We start from the raw sequence: 11,968 nt of genomic DNA, 5'->3' as shown, positions 1-11,968 counted from the left end.
AATGACTTCCGGGACGTCACATGACTGCTTCCCGGGTCATGTGACGTCAGGGAGTGTCCAGAAGTAGGCCGAACCTGCCTGGAGCGTAGAAAGGTAGGTAACATGTTTTTTTTTTTATGTTCCCTTACCTCCCCTGGACCTCCGATCATTATAGCCCCTTTTCAGACCCCTGAGTATAATAGTGCTTGTGGGGCCCGTGGCGTCACTTACCGATCCCGGCCACTGCCAGGATCGGTAATTAAATAGGGCCCATTACCGCCTAGAGTAACTCCAGCCAGTAACAGCCTATTAAGGAAAAAAAAAAACGCAGGGGTAGCGGCTGTCACCGGGCCCCTAATGTCCCGGGCCCTGTGGCAGCTGCTACCCCTGCTACAACGGTAGTTACGCCACTGGTAGCTGCAGTTCCTGAGCACTAGATCCAATTTTATTACTGCATAAACAGGTTGCACAAATTCCCCAACCTACTAGGTCCCTATCAAAATAATTGACATTTTGCAAAGTAAATATTGACTCCTTATTCACCAATGTTTTCATGGTATGAATGAATTAGAGCACTTGACCCAAAAAACAAGTTACTGCTTTCCTTGTACACACAGCAATAAAAAGCTTTGAAGGAAATGGTAAGTCCTGGCAGATAAGTCTGAACACACTGGAAATCAGGTCAATGGAAATAAGGACACTCTTGTATTATTAATAGTGCAGCTGGCTGCAAAGGAGATTCGTCTGCATCAAGGCTGACGACAGATCAATAACAAGCGCAGTCCAGCTGCTAAAATTAGGTTACGCCAATTAAAAGTACATAGTAAAAGGAGGCAGCAAATTCTGTAGTGGTAAATTAGCATAATGTCTGCTGGTGTAAGTGCCTTGCATCACAATTCTGTAAGTGCAAAGGACAATTCTCTGTGATTAAAAAATCCTAGTATCTTCCAATTACCCTGGTTCACGCTAGCGTATGTATTCCATGCAAGGAGAGTCCGCATGGAGATCCCCTGAACAGAATACAATCGCAAGCGCTGTGCTGTCAAAGCACACGGACCCCTTTGACTATAATGGGGTCTGTGTGCTTGCCGCGCACTGCCCGCACAAATCATTCCGGACTCTCCCCAGACGGAATACATACACTGGTGCGAACCAGGGGTAACATTTCACAGAGCTGCACAGACTTCATCAGTCATGCCAGTCCCCTTGTAAGGTGGTGCAGATGAAAAACCTGAACATCCCTGTGAGTGGGCGCTTAGTTTTGGCACAAGCGAGGTGTTAGTATGATTTAGAAAAACATAGTGACACAATGGTAGGTTTATTGTTACAGTGTTGTATTATGTGTTGTGTTTGACTTGCACTGAGTTGTGCTTAATGTTTGTGTCATGGTCATCTCGCAGTCATTGTTTCTAATGCTTTCTGAAAGCTATAGTGCATGCTTGCTCCTTAAAAGCCAACCAAATCTGCACTGCATTGCTGGAAGTTGTTTGTCCTACCCCATGGTGTGATTCCATAATGTTAGGTCTTTCTGAGGTTACCAAGGACAGGAATGGCTCCTTACTTAAGTTCCTGACTCCGCAGACTTGGGACTGGGTGACTTGGAGAAGAGTGAAAGAAGGACTGCTTGTAGGAGTGGAGGACTGGAGCTTGGGCCTCTTAGCCAAAACGATGACATTCAATTCTTCAAACCAACATCTCTAAGGATACTCATGAGTAAAAGAATGGGATTTCGGGTAGTAGGCAGCACCTTCCTTATGATAGCAGAAGCACGTTGCTTGTCACCATGGCCTGCAAAATTGCAAACAAGCCTTCTGCACTAGAGTTGTTTTACACCTGTCATCTTGTCAATTATATTGTATTATTCTACTTGCTGTGTATGCGGCATCCACCTCAGTATACTAGATTTCAGTGAAGAGCAGAATGTTTGTGTGGTCTTACATCACCGATGGGAAGCTTGGGAGAAGACAACACAGTGGCCTATTAGCTACAGAAGAGTCTGGTGCCAACTACATTGTAGCAGCCAAACCTCCACTGTTTTGCCACTGGGGACTGCATGCAATCATTACAATTGCATTGGGAATTCTCATGTAGAGATATATTATCATATTGTGATCATAGCAAAAAGTTTGTTACAACACTTTAAAAAAATAAAATACAGCATTTTACAGAAGTTTTGTACAAATCACAGAACCCAATGTGACATGACTGCAACTTTTGAATAAGCCATAATTAGATAGGAAGACCACTACCAATCCGCATGGATTTGGACTGAAGCAGAAAACGTATAAGTTATAAGCATGGAGAGAAAGCACTACAGACACCACTATTGCACAACTGAGCAGTGAGGGCCCACTGTGGGCATGCGCAGTCGGCTCTGCCCGAGGCCTAGAAGTTTGAACCCAGCTCTGGAAGAAGACGGGCAGAGAGGCCATTCCTGAAGAAGATGGAGGCGGCGCTGGAGATTTCTCTCGCAGCATTGGGAATGCCCCCAGTGCTGTTTGAGCGTTGGGGACTCCCCCCAGTGATGCGAGAGAACTCTTTTGCATACAGATGAAAATCGGGATTTCTACCAAACAGCAGTGCAGAGAAGACATCTAAAGGTAGGAGAAGAATAACCTTTCTTAAGGCTATTACTACGTGTGAATGAGAAAAAATGTGATTTTAATGATAGAATCCCTTTAACATGGAATGCACAAAGGAAGTGGAACTAAAAAGTGAGTCGGGCTCATTTGACAGCTTTGCCTTGAGAACTACAACAATTTTTCTTGGCTCCCAAACTTTCTGAGGCTTTGAACCACTTTTGGCCATGACTTCTGCTTGGGACAGGCTATATACTGTACCCATAAATCCCAGCAACACTGCTTTTTTTTCCTGCTTTCTGTATTCTGCTATCTCCCTGTACTATATCTTTACTCTGCCACCCTCTAGCATTCTGCCTCCATTCTCCTTTCACATATTCTTCTGATTTAGCTGTGTATGTTAGGGCAGTTATAGCAGTTCACACAGTAAGTATTATGGGCACCAATACTACAAAACACACCCAGTTGACAAAACAGTAACCAATATTATCTTGTATTCACTGTCCAGAGTGAAGTGAAGGAAAGAGAAGGCTCTTCGTGGCAAGAAGGCAGGTGCAACTTGTCTTGATTGGCACCAGCATTGGTGTTTACTGCCAATGGCAAAAAGAAGGGTGGGACACCAGCTCACTGGATCACCGGGATGATGGGCACTGTAAATTCTGCTGTGCACTGGTGAGGTCCAGATATGGCCGCTGATGGAGGCTTCCTACTACTCAGTCCATCAGCAGCCATATCATGACTACCATGACTGCACAAATCTGTACGTGATTCACAACCTACCTGAGATCTTTACATAACTGCTCAGGCTGTCATGACCCACACTTTGGGAAATAGTGTACTGTTAATACAGTCCTGTTAATGGCTACTACTACACTCACCAATGTTGACTTGTACATGATACTAACCATTTCTCCATTAAGCCTAACATTAAATTACAGATGCTGAGTGTCAATAGTTTATGTCCATCATTACCAACAAATGTTACCGAGCTTTTCATTTAACCCTGAGAGGAAGACACTGTTATTTGAGTTTATATCTTCCCACTTTTCTACAGAGACTCTGTATACAAGTTTTTTGTCAACTACGAGGTTGAGGATGAGCAGAACATGACTTATCCTTCATTCAGTAACATGTATGACTATCATCAGGAAGCAATGCAGCATCTACAGTGTTGGCCAAAAGTATTGGCACCCATGCAATTCTGTCAGATAATACTCACCTTCTTCCAGAAAATGATTGCAATCACACATTCTTTGGTATTATTATCTTCATTTAATTTGTCTTCAATGGAAAACCACAAAAAGAATTGCCAAAAAGCCAAATTGGATATAATTCAACACCAAACATAAAAAAGTGGGTGGACAAAAGTATTGGCACTGTTTGAAAAATCATGTGATGCTTCTCTAATTTGTGTAATTAACAACACCTGTTACTTACCTGAGGCACCTAACAGGTGGTGGCAATAACTAAATCACACTTGCAGCCAGTTGAAATGGATTAAAGTTGACTGAACCTCTGTCCTGTGTCCTTGTGTGTACCACATTGAGCATGGAGAAAAGAAAGAAGACCAAAGAACTGTCTGAGGACTTGAGAAGCAAAATTGTGAGGAAGCATGAGCAATCTCAAGGCTACAAGTCCATCTCCAAAGACCTGAATGTTCCTGTGTCTACCGTGCGCAGTGTCATCAAGAAGTTTAAAGCCCATGGCACTGTGGCTAACCTACATACATGTGGACGGAAAAGAAAAATTGACAAGAGATTTCAATGCAAGATTGTGCGGATGGTGGATAAAGAACCTCGACTAACATCCAAACAAGTTCAAGCTGCCCTGCAGTCCGAGGGTACAACAGTGTCAACCTGTACTATCCGTCAGCATCTGAATTAAAAGGGACTGTACGGTAGGATACCCAGGAAGACCCCACTTCTTACTCAGAGACATAAAAAATCCAGGCTTGAGTTTGCCCAAAATGACCTGAGAAAGCCAAAAACGTTTTGGAAGAATGTTCTCTGGTCAGATGAGAGAAAAGTAGAGTTTTTTGGGAAAAGGCATCAACATAGAGTTTACAGGAAAAAAAAGAGGCCTTCAAAGAAAAGAACACGGTCCCTACAATCAAACATGGCAGAGGTTCCTTGATGTTTTGGGGTTACTTTGCTGCCTCTGGCACTGGACTGCTTGACCGTGTGCATGGCATTATGAAGTCTGAAGACTACCAACAAATTTTGCAGCATAATGTAGGGCCCAGTGTGAGAAAGCTGGGTCTCCCTCAGAGGTCATGGGTCTTCCAGCAGGACAATGACCCAAAACACACTTCAAAAAGCACTAGAAAATGGTTTGAGAGAAAGCACTGGAGACTTCTAAAGTGGCCAGCAATGAGTCCAGACCTGAATCCCATAGAACATCTGTGGAGAGATCTCAAAATGGCAGTTTGGAGAAGGCACCCTTCACATCTCAGGGACCTGGAGCAGTTTGCCAAAGAAGAATGGTCTAAAATTCCAGCAGAGCCTTGTAAGAAACTCATTGATGATTACCGGAAGCAGTTGTTCACAGTTATTTTGTCTAAAGGTTGTGCTGCCAAGTATTAGGCTGAGGGTGCCAATACTTTTGTCCAGCCCGTTTTTGGAGTTTTGTGTAAAATGATCAATGATTTGACTTTTTTTTTTTTTTTTTTTTTTTTTTTTTTTTATTCTCTTTTGTGTTTTTTCATTACAAGCAAAATAAATGAAGATCTTAATACCAAAGAGTTTGTTCTTGCAATCATTTTCTGGAAGAACATGATTATTATCTGACAGAATTGCAGGGGTGCCAATACTTTTGGCAAAACACTGCAGTCCATCTTCTTCCAGTAATACATGTGTCATCTGATTATTATATGTCATTTTACTATATATTGCAGAATATATCACAAATAAACATTTTAAAGACGTCCTTCCTTATGTCGGCAGAAGTTAGAGGTCTAGTCTGTCTGCTGTATCTTTCTATCACACTGAAATTTTGATGCATCTCCTGCTGTGGTTTACACAATCTCCACACAATATCTTTGCATACTGTGGCAAAACAGTTCCATTTCCTCTCATGTTTCATACTGAAACCTTCCTCTCTTCCCCTATTTTCAAGTTATTAGAAGGCAATCTGAGATGAAGAAAAAATATTTCTTGTAACATAAAAAAGCTGCATGTTCGCTGCAAGTGCTCCGATGGTTTTATAAAGCTACTCCATTGCCACAGGTACACCGAGAGATTTACATCAGCGGGGTCCTCAGGATCTCTAATATAGCTTTTGCTTTGTTAGGACTTGTAAACTAAATATATAATTATTATGTCATTAATTATCATGATGCACGAAATAATAAAGAGAAATTGAGTTCTGCTAAATCTGTGAATGTAGGCTACAAGAAAGGTAAAACAAGTGTTGTTTGGGTGTACTGTGTGACTGTGGTCAGTAGTACATAGGCAGTAGTCAGAAGCAGAAAATAGGTATACCACTCCTCTAAGTCATGCACACTTGAAGGGGTTAGAACTCTTATAGTTGCAACCCTTGAAAGCTTTAGCCAGGGCCGGCTCCAGGTTTTTATGGGCCCTTGGGCGACAGAGCCTCAGTGGGCCCCCTTGTAAAGGAGGCGGGGGGAGTCGAGACACTGTGCGTCGCAGATGAAGCAAATGACGTCATGCAGGAGTGTGGCGTCACCAACGCCATACCTCCCAATTTTTAAAGAGAAGAAAGAGGAGTAAAATGTGCGGCGCCCCTCCATCTCTGTCCCCAGTTTCATCACGTTCTCCCCCTTCATCTGCCCAGTTTCATGTCCCCCGTCTCTGCCCCAGTGTCATGCTGTTCTCTCCCCACCCTTTCATCTGCCCCAGTGTCATGCCGTTCCCCCCTCCCCTTCATTTGCCCCCCAGTTTCATTGGGCCCCCTCCATCTTTGTCCCCAGTTTCATGCCGTTCTCTCCCCACCACCTTCATGTTCTCCAGTGTCATGCCGTTCCCCCCTCCCCTTCATTTGCCCCCCAGTTTCATGGGCCCCCTTCATTATGTTCCACCTTTATATTTAATACAAAACAAACACTTACACTCACCTTCCATCACTCACCTTCCATCGATCCCCCGACGCTCCTCTCTCCAGTCACATACGCGATTAATGCAGGAGCTGTGAGTTCAGCTCCTGCTTAGCTGCGGCCCGGCTTGCGTGTGTAGGCGTGATGACGTCATCGCGCCTACACACGCAAGCCGGGCCGGAGCTTTAAAGTAGGAGCTGAACTCACAGCTCCTGCTTTAATCGCGTATGTATTCCAGCTCATCGGCGGACGGACGCCGATGAGCTGAAATCGTGACAGGCAAGTGCCGGGGGGCCCCCAGAGGCTCTGTGGGCCCCGGCACTTGCCCGACTATGCCGTGAGCTGACGCTGGCCCTGGCTTTAGCAAAAGACAGTGCCCTACAGATGCCAGCTGCAGTACCCCTAAAACAGAGGTCATAACATGTATTGTATCACATCAGAAAGTATACACAGGTCAAACACTACAAAGCAGCAAATATATTACAAACTTTATGTTTCTGTTTGAGAGACCTTTAAAGGGGTTGTACTAAATAATAAAATGACTGCTGTCACCAAGAATACAACTATTGCTATTACATTATGACTTATGCAGTTTGTTGCATAGCTGCTTTCATAAGGGTTTAATCACTAATTTTGGGGGGGAGAACTACCGGCACTTTAATGCTGCTGTCTGATCATGGCTGTCAGCAACGTGTGAAGGAGTTGGAGTCGGGCTCTGGAAAAGTAGAGAAGTTGGAGACTGGTTTATCCTACCGACTCCACAGCCCTGCTTGTGTTTCCACAGGGGCCAGAGAAGCTACATTTCTGCAATGTGTAGCCTTAGCTGCGTTTTTCAAAAACTCTGTGGAGGACAGCGGCTTCATGGACTGAAGAAGTGAGACACAAAACAGACCCTATAGCAGGAAAGAAATTTGCACACATGGGAGAGTTGAGAAGAGAGGGGTATACAGAGAGTGAGAGCAGGGAGATGAATCATGGGAAATGTACAGATTCACTGCCTGTAAATGCAAATGATACAAGGAGCAGCAAATAGATTAAAGCCAAGCAAAGGTTGAACAAAGGAACAGTGAGTATTTAGAATTGTTGCTTTTCTGTGCTGGAGTCCTAGGTTTGAATCCAGTAAAAGACAAAATCTGCAAAGAATGTATATGTTCTCCTCGTGTTTGCGTGTGTGTCCTCTGCTGGCTACAGTTTCCTCCCACGCTCCAAAGACATACTGATTGAGAATTTCGATTGCGCGCTCTACTTGGGACAGTGCTGACAGTATCTCTGTGAAGTGCTGCAGAATATGATAGTGCTATACAAGTAGAGCTGAACAATTTTACAAAAAAATAAAATCTTGATTTTTTTTTTTTTTTCAACTGTGGAAGATTTTTAATTTGAATCCCGATTTTATAATTTTTGTTAAATATAAAGAAAAAATATTTAGACTTTATTTCTGATCATGTACAGAGCTGTGCAAGGAGTCTCTTTTTCGCTGCACAAGTTGTAGTTTTAATTTATACCATTTTGGGGAATAGCTGTAGTTTTGATCACTATTTGATTTTATTTTTTTAATTTCACCATTTTTGGCCCCTTCCCATAAAATGCAGATAAAAAATTAAAACATTAGGCATCCCATGTCCTTATTCTTATTCTTAAGAAAAAAGAATAAGAATAAGGACATGGGATGCCTAATGTTTTAATTTTTTATCTGCATTTTATGGGAAGGGGCCAATTTGAATTGTTTTATTTTTTCATGGGAATTATGGTTATGCCACAAAAAATAGAGGCTAGATTACTGATTATCGGAGGTCCATCTGTCGAGGATCCCATTAATCCTGAGAATGAGGGGTGTTTTGCTCTTGTTGGTGAGCACAGACACCCCCTGCTGCCATTCATTTTGATGAGAATACTGGAGAAGTGTCATACTTCAGCTATTTCCAGTGCTCCCATTGAAATGAATGGGGATGGGGGTGAACCTGTGTTCATAGTAGCTATGTTCACAATGGGGGCAAAACACCCCCTGTTCCCAGGAACGGTAGGGGTCTCACCCCAACTAACAGCAATTTATTGTCTAAGATAGAGAATAAATATTTTGAATACTTTAATTTATTATTTTTTTAAGCTCCACAAGGGGTATTCAACTTGCAATCATGATATTGTACAACTGTACAACCTATGAATTCTTGTATAACTACTGAAGCCTGCCAAAAGGAAGCAGAGAGAATTCTGATCGCATAAATTAGCACCGGATCTCTGCTGTTTAATACAGAAAACCCAGAAATTATGGCACTCGCTCTGCCATATTCACAGATCCAGCATCTGCCATTGGCAAAAAATAGTTTAACACAGCTATAATCAATTTACGCTGAATGAAAAGCTGAGCAGTGTGTGCACAGGACGGGTACTTACTAAACATCTGCTAGAAGGGACAGAGAGGACAGAACGGTGCTTTTTAAAAATAAAAATAAAAATTAGCAGCTAAGCGCGGCAGTGCCATATTAACATCTGAATAACTCAATTTGATGATTCTGTTAAAGAGCAGAATTGTCAGACCTCTTAGGGCCCATTCACACGGAGTAACGTGCCGCGTGACCTGGCACGTATACGCTGTGTGAGATTTTGTGGCCGCAAAATCACGGCTACAAAATAACGCAGCATTTACGATCCACGCTCCCATTGAAATCAATGGGAGCGTATACGGCCCACAATATCTCACACGGCGTATACGTGCCAGGTCACGCGGCACGTTACTCCGTGTGAATGGGCCCTTAAGACCAGGGCCCCACTTAATGTAAATGATGTGATTTTGCTGCGGTGGAAATGCTGTGGCAAAACCCATACACAGTCTTTGCAAAGTGGATGGGATTCTTGCTAATACCACCCACACATCGCAGAAAATAATCCACAGCAGAAATGCTGCAGTTTCAAAAATGTTGGCGCTTTCTGTATAGGTATAAAGGAAGCAGAAAATTCGCAGAGAAAAACTCTGTGGACTTTCTGGGAAAAGTATTGCGGGAAAAACTGTGAATCATTTAGACTGCAATATTTTCACAGCGCTATGTGCGGCCTTAGCCCCAAGATGAATTAATCAAATTCATTTGGTTAATCACCCAGCTCTATATATAAGTGGATAAAATATATAATATACTAGCTGGCACCCGCGACTTCGTCTGCGGTGATTGTAGAAGTGGGTATATACAGGCGTGGGTAAGGTTTTCGTAGTGTGTATAAGGTATGGGATATGAAATGTAAGTTTGAATCTTGTTTTTGCTGTAATTCTGAGAATACGTGAGACTTTTGTGTTGAAGTTAATTTGTATTAGAGCTGCTATACGGTGTTGTGAGAAACTTTGCATAGTGACTTTGGGACAGAAGTATTTGACGTTAACCCTTTTCCGCCGATGGCATTTTTTGATTTTCATTTTTGACTCCCCTCCTTCTAAACCCCATAACGTTTTTATTTCTCCGCTCCCAGAGCCATATGAGGTCTTAATTTTTCCTGGGACAAATTTTTCTTCATGATGCCACCATTATTTATTCTATATAATGTACTGGGAAGCAGGGAAAAAATTCAGAATGGGGTGGATTTGAAGAAAAAATGCATTTCTGCGACTTTCTTACGGGCTTTGTTTTTACGGCGTTCACTGTGCAACCAAAATGACATGTCCCCTGTATTCTGTGCTTCGTTACGATTCCAGGGATACCAAATTTATATGGTTTTATTTACATTTTGACCCCTTAAAAAAAATCCAAAACTGTGTTAAAAAATTATTTTTTGAAAAGTCGCCATATTCCGACAGCCGTAACTTTTTTATACATGCGTGTACGGGGATGTATAGGGCGTCTATTTTTGCGGGAACGGGTGTACTTTGTAGTTCTACCATTTTCGGGAAATGTTATTGCTTTTATCACTTTTTATTCAAATTTTTAGCAGAATCAAAACAGTGAAAAAATGGCGGTTTGGCACTTTTGACCATTTTTCCCGCTACGGCGTTTACCGAACAGGAAAAATATTTGTATAACTTTGTAGAGCGGGCGATTTAGGACGCGCGGATACCTAACATGTATGTGTTTCACAGTTTTTAACTACTTTTATATGTGTTCTAGGGAAAGGGGGGTGATTTGAATTTTTAATCCTTTTTATTTATTTTTTTTATATTTTTTTACTTTTTTTAAACTTTTTTTTTGCATTTATTAGACCGCCTAGGGGTATTGACATGGGTGGGCGGTGTCGCGGATTGTCAGAGTGGTGGGGGTCGGCAAACATGGCTGCTCCGGAGCGTTAAAGAGCGCCTCCTGGAGAATCGTTAAGGTGAGGGGTAAAGTATATGTATATGTGATTGTGTGGGGTTAAGGGCGAGGCTGCAGAGGGCAATATGAATTTTGTGGCTTGCTATGGTCCAAAGTGTGTGAGATTGCAGAGATGGTGGTGTGAGTTTGGATTTTGTGGGGGTCCTGGCACAAACGTATGTGCGCTATTGTGAGGAAAAGTAGCCTATTGTTTAATCGAGTGTAATGACTATGTTTGTGGAAAATTTCAGCCAAATCGGTGGAGCGGTTTTTCCGTGATTGAGGAACAAACATCCGAACATGCAAACATCCAAACACACAAACTCACAAACTTTCACATTTATAATATTAATAGGATTTGCAAACTGCATAACCCCTATAATGTGAGCAGTACTACACATCCCAGATACGTGAAAGTGGACGGTTCTGCAATAATCTGTATGGTCATTTACTTAAATTCAGGAATACCTACATGTCATAAAACTTATACTCTGCTACAGAAACTCAAGTCCTCAATATAGTGAAACATTAGAGTTCTGGATAAATGTCTATATTTAGTCGTCTGTCCGAGCTGACGCAGTGCACATTATGCTCCAGCTGTAAACCACATGACGCCTACATGAGCGCTTTATTTAAACACCAGCATTTTTTTCTTCCTGCACTAAAGAAACACTGCAGTGACCTGAACTTCCTTCTATCCAAGAATTGTAGAGTATATTCGGCACACAAGGACTCGTTCAGATGGAAACAACGCTCCGCCAGTCTCCTGTGCACAGCTTAAATTATCTATGCAGCTAAATTTATTCCTCAAAGTCACAGTAAAACCACAGTGAAGACAGAGTAGCCTAAAGATGTCAATACGTGCCCAGGAAATTACACCCCAAACCGCCCTTTTCTTCTAGTTCTGATAATTTTTATATCTGTTTCTGGGAAAGTTGGGTTACAATTATTAATCTGGCTGCTATTAGAGCCATTGTCATTCTACTTTATTAAGCTGGCCATACACATTAGTTACACTTTGACCAATATATGGCAGTTGATTGGCCATACAGATGCCACAAACATTTGTTTGTGACTGATGGCAG

The sequence above is a fragment of the Leptodactylus fuscus genome, chromosome 7 (assembly GCF_031893055.1).
Source record: "Leptodactylus fuscus isolate aLepFus1 chromosome 7, aLepFus1.hap2, whole genome shotgun sequence".
Lineage (NCBI taxonomy): Eukaryota > Metazoa > Chordata > Amphibia > Anura > Leptodactylidae > Leptodactylus > Leptodactylus fuscus.
This window is presented reverse-complemented; position numbering follows the sequence as displayed.